The sequence below is a fragment of the Micropterus dolomieu genome, linkage group LG18 (assembly GCF_021292245.1).
Source record: "Micropterus dolomieu isolate WLL.071019.BEF.003 ecotype Adirondacks linkage group LG18, ASM2129224v1, whole genome shotgun sequence".
Lineage (NCBI taxonomy): Eukaryota > Metazoa > Chordata > Actinopteri > Centrarchiformes > Centrarchidae > Micropterus > Micropterus dolomieu.
In genome coordinates this window covers 24,894,450-24,904,611 of record NC_060167.1, presented here as the reverse complement: position 1 = coordinate 24,904,611, position 10,162 = coordinate 24,894,450, and the positions used below count along the sequence as shown (strand labels likewise).

General features: G+C 41.3%; 1 protein-coding gene across 1 annotated transcript in view; it reads right to left on the bottom strand.

Annotated features, from left to right (window-relative positions):
* foxp4 (forkhead box P4) overlaps positions 1-5,668 on the bottom strand; it is a 96,798-nt gene extending 91,130 nt beyond the window's left edge. The window contains exon 1 of the mRNA XM_046076283.1: positions 5,102-5,668. The gene's annotated coding sequence lies outside the window, so the exon portion shown is untranslated. The remainder of the gene's footprint in view (positions 1-5,101) is intronic.
* Positions 5,669-10,162: the final 4,494 nt, after the last annotated feature.

Here is a 10,162-nt window from a genome sequence, read left to right as displayed (position 1 = left end):
TGGCTAGAGAGTGAAGGCACACAAAAGAATGGAGGCAAACACTCGCACTCGTTTCCCGCAGTGGAGACGTGTGTCCAGGAGGAAATGCATGCCAGTTTTAGCCCCCCCCCCCCCCCCCCCCCCCCACCCCCCCACCCACCCACACACACACACACACACGCACACGCACTCACACACACATTGAAAAGCTCATCTAAAACGCATGGGCATGTTAATGACCACAGGCTAAACCACTGTGTCAGGCGAAATGATTACCTTATCAATCAGATGGAGAAAAGTGCGTCAATTTTAGAGAATTAAGTTGGGACCATGAGCGGGGCTGCTGTCGCCACATCCGCAGACACAAAAGGTAAAAGAAAAGGCAACAAAAGACAACAACTGCTCTCTCTCTCTCACAGGTGGTCAATTTCCTTAAGACCGCTGGAGGCATCTTCTCGCTTTCCTTCTCCGCTGTCCTGCAACTTGCCTGTACGACAACGCCTTCTGACCCATCGTAAAAACACATCTCATCTTTGAAAAATGTGTGGGATTTATTATATGTACACACGCGCACACACACACACACACACTCACACAGTATTCAGCCTTCAACCTCTCCTAAATAACAGGTTCAATTAGAACCACATGTATAATCAGGCCTCAGTCTAAAGCAATGTGGCGGCTGTTTCACTGTGCAGTCAATCACTTCAATCCACAACCAGAACATTCCCCCACTTGCTGGCTGCCCGTGAAGAAAAACACCATCATTTAATCCATTAATTTGTCAATTATATTTCATTAACATATTTTTAAAGGAGTAACTAGCCATAATTGCTATTATACTGGTATTCAGTTATTACATATGGAGACGTGTAGATTTGCCATCTTTTTACATCTCTAAAGAGGAGCAATTTTATTTTAGAAAAATCCAAGATACACTAAATTAAAATGTGTTTTATTTCAAAACATATTTGCACAACCTGTAGAATATCTTCTCTTACAGTGGTTCCATATTTAAAAGCCCAAAACAGCTCAAATGTGCACACCGTGCAGTAACAGCAGCTTCAGGACCAACACTTGAAATAATTCCATTTAAAACAAGCTTTCGCTCACTGCACAGTAAAAATTTTGCTTTTCTCAAACCCCATCTAAAGGATATTGAAAATTTAACTATTTCAGCTTTTAAGCAGGTAATGCACTAAGTGCTGCAATAGAAGTAAACCTGTGAGTATCTATCATGGGTCAAACCCTACATGTATAGCAGAGTCGTATACGGGTGCTCTTCAACATCACTTTGGAGCCAAAAGCCCACTCAGACTTGTGGGTTTGGGATAGCAGGAGGGCTTTAATGAAGAGAGCGCGAGAGATGGAGAGACGGACAGGCGAGCCATCAACGCTACCGACGCACAGGACATTTAAAAACTTCAAATACTGTCCATTTTCACTCAAGCAGGACAGGTGAATTGAGAAAAAAGCACTCCTGTATACACACACGCCCGCACTCAGATATATACACTCTTCCACACATACATTCACATGCGCTCGTGGTGGAGGTAAGGACTCTCTGAGTGAGTTTATGGACTAACACAATCATGTTGGTGGCTTTTAAACCTGCTGAAGGGGTTTTTAAGCGCAAGAGATTCATAGCCATTATTGCCTGTCTCTAGACGGGCTCGTACATGGCTCATACATGGTTCAAGTCACACGACGGCACACAGTTCCATTGCACGGGGCCCAGCTGAAAATCATCATTTCAGTAGTGTGCCATTAAGCATAACAGAAACAACTGTCTGGTGGCGAACAGAGTCTGAAACAGACAAAAGTCAGCAGTACATGAGCGACTCTTGCAAACAATGAAAGAAAACAGGACATGGAAAAAAACACAGCTGTCGAGGGGAGAGGGGGAAAAAAAGCCAAGAAGGGAAAGTGTTGAAGCAAGTCAGATGAAAAAAGGTGGCAATGCTGAGGCAAACACACAGACACGGACGCACAATAGACGACAGAGAACAGAGAGAGTCAGTCTGTCTCTGACACCTCTGGCTTCCTGCACATGTACACTCTTTTTTAACCAAATAACTACTTCTGCCTCTCAAATACTCTTTTGTTCATTGTCTCCTTTTATATTTCCATGAAAAGCCTGTCCCTGATGTGATAGCCTATCAACGAAAAAAGCACTACATAGAAATGATCACTTTACAGTGAGTTTATACTGTTGGCAAATTCTGTAGTGTTTAAATAAGAAGTAGAAATTTAAAAAAGATAATTTCCTCTGTCCTTCAGCAGGGTCTCGCTGTTTTTTCTGAGCCCCAGTGCAGGCTTCTTTTTGAGGTTTGCAAGTGCCATCACTGAGTCAATTTTAAATAAAAATGTACAAATCACTAAATTGTGTAGTAATCTTTATTGTTATGACAAGTGTGTTGTTATGTTTATTTGTTGGAAATCGTACCAGTGACTTCAAACGTCATTCTTTTAACTGAGACATCACAGCCCCTGAGCCTTCACTGTGTCAAAGAGAAATTAAGCAGCTGACAGAACATGTAGTAACAAAACTCATTTTTTAAAAAGAAAGTCAAACTGAAACTGGCTGAATTATTTCTTCTGAATTTCTAGCAAATCATTTTAGCAAATATAGCATATTGGGCAAATCTATAGCAATGTTTTTTTCTGAGATGCATTGAGGGTTATTGCCAGTAAATTATTTTCACACTATTAAAATGCTTCAGGTATGCTGATATGCATATTATGCATATAAAATACACCCAGCATATCCTGTCTAAGATAAAATGAACAAATTAACCATCTTAAAAATCTGATCTAATTTTTCTGATTTAAATAAACCACAACATGAAGCTGTGAGAACCCTGCTGTACATTAAAATTATGGATGTGAAGTTTTCCATGGAGGCAAAAGCTTCAATTCATCTAGGTGAAATAAACTTTTTTTTGTTGTAAATTTATTCTGCACACACTTTACACCAGGGGCTCCGAGCACCACAAAATACCTGCCTTTCTGTCTGACACCAGAAACGTGACAAGGTCATAAAACGTGATGAAGAGCTTTTTCATTCCCGCTGGATCTTCTATTAAAGTGCAATTAAAAGTGTGTCATCGCGTCGCGGAAATGCCACCACACAGAACGGGGTTGGGGTTGGGGGGGTTGAGGGGTAGGGGAGGAGGGCACAACAGGAGAGAGAGGACACAGTAAATAAAATTAATTATGCCAAATGCCCTGGCGCCCATCAATCACAGGGCAATAATGCCAGTGTCAGAGTGTGCACCCACACGGCCTGTATGCTTTTCTCTCAATGACAGACAACTAACAGCAATTAATTGTCATTTCATCTCTCCCTCTTTTTTTGTCTGCAGCTTTCCATCACGCGGGACCTGAGTCCACCTGACATGCGGGGATGTTCTGGCTGATGTTTGATATTTGATGAGGGGAGTTTTTATTTTAGGAGGTGGGGAGGAGAGAAAAGAACAATAACTTCAATTTTTACAACACTGAAGTTGATGTTCCACATTTTGTGTTAGTTGCGCAAATTAAAGGCAATTTTGAACTGTTTATCTCATTACAATATGTTATTTTTAAATAAGGCAGGCCTAAAACGTTTTTTTATTTTCCTTTAGGAAGAAAGATCATTTTCCTTTGTGGTGGAGGCCTACTGTCAAGCCGGTTTATGACTGCAAAAAGACAGGAAAAACATGGGTCATGCAGAGGTTCTGGTTCAGACTTCAACCCCCTCAATTTCTAAATTTATAATATTATCTAGGCTAAGTCAGCTCTAAACATCTGGGAATATTTTTATATTTTATCATCGCAAGTAAATCACGCATTTCATGCAATAAATCTTATTTATGAATTATAAAAATAAACTCAGACGCATGAATGTTAATAATGCACTGATTATCACGTGTACAGCCCTACTGATTAGATCCGTTTTAATATTCTCCGTTAAAACTGAAATTAAACTTTTCACTATGCATGAACAACTTTTCTCCGCGCCCTGCTGTTTAGACACTCATCTGAATATTGCTATTTATTTAATCTGGTAAGATTATATGGAAAATACAACATCAAAACTCAGTGAGGTCACAGAAAAGCGGTTCCAAATTCAAAAGTCAAAATGGTTTGAAAAGACAGTATTATCCCTGACCTATTGACTATGTCCACAAGAAAGCATTTTTCCCCTTCTTAAGACAAGGGGTCTATTGTCTTCAGTGAGGGGCGCAATGCCTTTTTGTAATTTTAAACGTTATTGTTTAATTATCAGAAAAACAAAAATAAACTGTTAAGAATTAAAAGAGTGTTTAACGGCTGCGAGTTAAAAAGGTATAAAGCGATGAAAAAGCATTCAAACCCTTCTAAAACGGGTGTGCAAAAGTATCGCCTCTAACCTACGTCGGTGTTTATTATCAAATCCCCTAACAAGGGTTATTAACGGGGACGCAACTTTAAGTTTGTCTCCTCCGTTCAGATCCACTCCCGACATTTTAGTTAGTCCTAATCTGTGAGGAGAAGAAAAAAAACTTTTTGTTGTGTCATGAGCTGAGACTTCGGACAATGACACTTTCTATGAATCACTGGTCCTCTCAGACCATCGAAACTTACCTATGCTCTGATAAATCCTAAGAGTTCAAATCAATTGCGATATCCCATTAAATATAACTGACGATTGAAATAAGCTTTGACTCAGTTTATAACACGTGTCAAAGTGGCGAAGAGGGAAGGGAGAAACTTTTTCCACCGTCGATTGTTTTTATCTTTCTATTGAAGGACTTGAACTAGGCTACTTCAAAGAGCATTTTAAAACGTGGCTGATAAGTTTAGCGTTCAACACCGCAGTGAAAAGAGTCAAAGAAGTTCAAATGAAACATGGACGAAGGGAAGTCTTAAAGAGCAAAACGCCGAGTGTGCCTCGCTTTATAATAATCTATAACACCCTATAATATTATTAGGGTGACTTGGAGCAGTTTCACAAACAATGTGCGATGAAAAGTTGAAGTCTGATGGGGTTTTTTTTGGCTTTTGCTAGACTAGCGTGCGAGTTTCAATGGAAGCACAGAGTGAGGAAAGAGTGAGGAAGATAAAAAGGGGGAAATGAAAGTGTAGATAATGCATCAACCTGTTCTCTTGTTTTCTGAAGAAGTCAACTTTCACGCCAGTGGTTGGACCATGTGGACAGCCCGCTTCTGCTCCTCGAGCTCCCGGCGCGTCCACTCTCTCGCGGCGACAAAGGGGACACAAACCGACGGGACCGAAAAATTTCAACCAAAAAAAATGGAAAGAAACACAGAGGAGAGAGAGAGACAGAGAATGCTAGGATCTAAGACCGCAGGACCATTACTTTAAACGACAAAGCGTGCTCGTTAGTCCTTTCCTTTTCCCTTTTGTGTGCGTCCTCTCTCCTCGGAGTGGCCCCTCTGGAGTGAAGTCAGAACAATACTGCCGCTAAAACTCTGGCACTGAGCGCAAGTTGCCGCGGCGAAAGAGCGCAGCTTCTCGTCTTGTTTAGTTGCGTCTGCTTCCTCCGTTATCTCTTCAAGAGGCTTATTCAGCGCGAATAACCTCTCCACCGGTCCTCACTTTTTGGCATCCCGTCTGTTGCTTGCTCGTTCGCTGGAAATCAGGGTTGAATCACTAGGGCTGACTGTGGAGTGTGTGTGTGTGTGTGTGTGTGTTGCGTGGGGGCCAGTTTGCTGCGCTACCGTAATGCCTCTAAAGCAGGTGCGCGTTTTCATCCCTGCCCTATAATCGCAAAGCCCTGGCGCACAATAGCAAAATAGCAGCCGGTGAGAGGTATCTCTCTTTCTCGTGTGTGTGTGTGTGTGTGTGTGTGTGTGTGTGTGTGTAAGGGTGTGTTTGTGTGTGAGTGTGAGTGCAAGGCACTGATCTTTTGACCTCTCTTTGCATCCCGGCTGAGATGTGCTATTGTGGAGGCAGAGAGGAACAGATGTTAGCCTGCACAGAGTTTGAGCTCAGAAAACCTTCACAAAAAGCACAGCACAGATCACCCAAACAGACCTAGTCCACTATTAAACATTTGTATTTTCTACACATCTAAATTCCATGTATCACATGTGTTGATTAAATAAAAATTCAGGCAAAAAATTACCTCTATAATTTGCACAGGACAAAAGTTCAAAAGTATTTTATTGCTCTTGACAGATCTTATTGTGATATAACTTCCATCTTTTCTCACACTGCGTGGCAGCCTATATCGATTCACGCCACAAAGATTTATGTCAACATAGGAAATGCTGTATTCCACAAATAAAAAATAAGTGTAGAACCAGTTTAAGTGGGTTCAATCTTATACACTTACTGTGCAAATAGACAGTTATATTGTGATTGAACAATTTTTTTACGGTCTGCCTACCACACTATGTCCTTTATGTATTTTGGAAGCTTGACAACTCCTTCTTGCAGAGTTATTACCACCTTCTCCCCCCTTCACCACCACATTCATTTACTAATTGACAGCATAATCAGTGTTGAGATTACTGTCTCTGATGAAATTTGGGAATTACATCATACCTGTCGCTGTGAGAGAAAAAAAAAAGTGCGGGGAGAAAAAAAACGAGTGCCATAACTCACAAGAAGATCTTGGAATAATTTTGCTTTGGCCATTAAATGGGATTCTGCCCTCCTGCCTTTTCTCTATCTAAGCTTTTACCATTGGAAAATGATGGCAGTCCATCACTGCACCACCCAACAATGGGCCACGACTGCAGTAAATCACAACATATTCATTAGCACGATCAATACCACTAAACGTGCGTCTGTGTGAGTGTGTGTGTGCACATGTTTGGGTTTGTGTTTGTGTGAGTGAGTGTATATGAGCACCCATATTTTTCTTTTACTTACTCACCTCTCCTCTCTGAGCCTGACAAATTTTGCCAGGAACACTTTGTTATATATCTCCAATAAATCTCCCGTGGAACTGACAGGTGCTAATGTGAGCAACTGGATGGTGATGAGTGATGCTTTTTTAAGTGGATGCAAGGTGCACTTTCTTGTTTGAGCGACGAAATCAGACAGTTTTGTCAAAAGAATGCACCCCAGCAGCTGTGAGTGTGGTTACTTAAAATCTTTATAGTGAAAAACAACCTGATTCCTACTAACTGAGCAGCACAATAGAGAGCAGAGGGACTGGATCCTTGTGCTCGTTGTTGTGTAACTGTTGACATTTTTACTGAAGATATTAATCAACCCCCCCAACCCTGCCTGTTTGGGGAATCATGATATGTTGGTTTGTTATTTGTCTGTTTTGGCTAATGGTTGCATAAAATCCCAGCACAGGAAACTCAGTAGGATTCTACGTTTTGCATGGCCTGAATAAATCCGAGCCAGGCCAGGCCAGGCTAAAGAAGGCAGAGTATGAAACCTGATCAAAATAGAGCTGGCCTGGATTTCTTAAGTCAACACCCTCGTTCTTGTTCTTGGTGAAAGGAGAAAAATGCTGGGCCTCTCACCCATCTCCTGTTCCCATTTAGGAGCCCGTCTCTCCCTGTTAATCAGGGGGAATAATTATCAAAGTGGACAGGTAATTAAATTAAAACATAAGTGGCTACATGAGCTGGTTTGGCTGTACTACAAGGTTTTCCCTGGCTTAATTAAAGAGAAATATGGGAGTGCTCACCCACAGTGTCACAGAGCTGGTGAAAATGAGAAAAAAGCTCCTGCCACTAACTTGAATAACTCAATCTGATCCTTCAAACACAGGATTATGGATTGATAAAAAAAAGAAGAAGAGGGGATTCCTGCCTCTGTGTATATGTTGGAGGGAAATTCTTCCTCGCTGCTCATTCCTGAACAAATCAGTTCCTCAGACTACGTTGTTTGTTTGTGTATGAGAGCAAAAGCATATGTGTGGCGGCGAGCATGAGGCTAGCGAGTGCAGAATGTGGTAGGCGCATAAAAAAAAATTTTTTAAACTGCGAGCTTTAGCAGCCATCTGGGAATAATGTCGTAAAATAAAGCTACAATAAAATAAAACTTACTGCTGTTGATGTTTACAAACAGCCCCCACAAAATCCCCACAATGACTTGAGAGTCAAACCCAAAGAGAGGCCTCAAACACACACACACACACACACACACACACACACACACATATACAAATAAACACACCCAGAGCGGGAAAGCAGCGCACAAACCAAATTATCCAAACATTCACAGACACGCTCATATGTGCACACACCCACTTTGGGGTTAGTGTGCATGTTTACAAATAAAGACAAAGTGGGGAGGATGCATGCATACACACACACACACACACACACACACACATACACACACACACACACACACACACACACACATATACCACTGCCGTCTCTGTGGTTATGCAAAGACAACAAAAGACTGTGGCTCAAAAACACCATTGCTATATCAGAGCTGGGTGTATTGCAATAATATCTCTTGTAGAACAGTACCTGCAAACAACAAGTGTGTGTGTGTGTGTGTGTGTGTGTGTGAGTGTGTGAGCAGACAGTGGCATCTGCATTAGTCTCTGAATGTACACTGATTGCTGGGAGGATCACAGCCAATCAACACCTGCTTTCTATTAGAAGATGTTCTACAAACATGTTTACTGTTGCAGCTGCTCTTCATCACACACACACACACACACACACATACACACACACACACACATACACATGCCACACACTAAAGTGAGCAGAGAGAGAAGGACATGCTAAGAAAATGTGTTTATCACTACTCTCTCCTCTTCTTGGCCTTTAGTTGGAAAGGGAATAATTAGGGAGTCCCGGCCAAGGCAGCGGTGCACGTGTTAACAAGCTGTTTTAACACACACTCACACACTTCTTCCCACATGCAGAGGAAGCCGCAGAGAGCGAGAGAGGATCTTATTCTGTGCCTCAAGGACTCACTTAATTTTAAAGCACTTGTGACCCAGCAGTCAAGTCCAGGTACGAGCCTCTAGCCGGGCTGGTGCGCAAATCTGACACGTACGTGCGCAAAACCAACAAGCCTCCAAAACTAAAATGTTAAGGCTGTCCGTGAAGAGTTTAAATAAATGAGTGAGGGAAACTTCTCATCCTCCATGATGAAAACCCTCTTCTCTTTGAAAGAAAAGTTTCCCCATCGTTCTTTACTTAAGAAAAACAATAGATGTCTTCATGGATGTAGGATTAACCGCCCAAGTAGCTGTTAAATCAAAGATAGAGAAGGATTTCAATTGTAACGCATATCAACTTACTTTAACTTTCTCAGGGAAGTCAATATTGCTATCTTAGCATTTTGAGATTGATTTTTCCTGCTGTAATGAAACAATTTTAAAATTTTTATGAAACACACTTGGAGTTCGAGTTTGGGAGATAACATTTCACGCAGCTAGCTCATATGAAATGATGCATCAAAGAGCAACGGGAATTTATGTCTGCAAATAAAAATATTCGGATGTTTTGTCAGTAAAGTAATTTGATGATACCATATCTGAGGCGGTGAAACACACAAATGTACAAATACACGCATTACATCATACAGTACATTACACACTGACAGGCGGAGGAGGAAAGGGGAAGAAGGAAGCTGTTGACTAATGTTGAAAATGCAAATGATTGGCTTTTTTTGCAGCGTAAGAGTGACTGAACAGATGTGAAATTCAAAGCAAGAGAGGGAAATGGAGAGGATGAACCAGAGAGGAGTAGGATGAGTCTGGGTTAAAGAGCAGGTGAGCGCACATTAACAATCAATGGGTCAAATTTTACCCAATCAGGGTTAATGTAGCACCAATGCAATTCTGGGTAAACTTTACTTGGTACAAATGAAAACCCACTCAAGAAGACAATGAGCTGTTTTTTTATATTACTGTTGGGTTACTAATAACTAAAATATGGTACACAATAAAATCCCTGGGTTAAACTTTACCCAGTGTGGGTCAATTTAGCACTATGTCAATGGGCACCCAGTGTTTGACTCATGGTTAGGTTTATTTTTTTAAATTCTGTGCTATATTGACCCACATTGGGTCAATTTTGATCCAGTAATGTTTTTTAGTGTGGCGGTTTGAGACATGGCCTCCATGATGCTACTGTACATGCAGGTGTAGACCTCCCAATCCAGACATGACAGAACTGTCTTCATGTCTGTCCGTCTGTTTAGGGGTAACTTAATACAAGACATTAAGTAATATCCCTGAGACCGCATCTGTTCATCT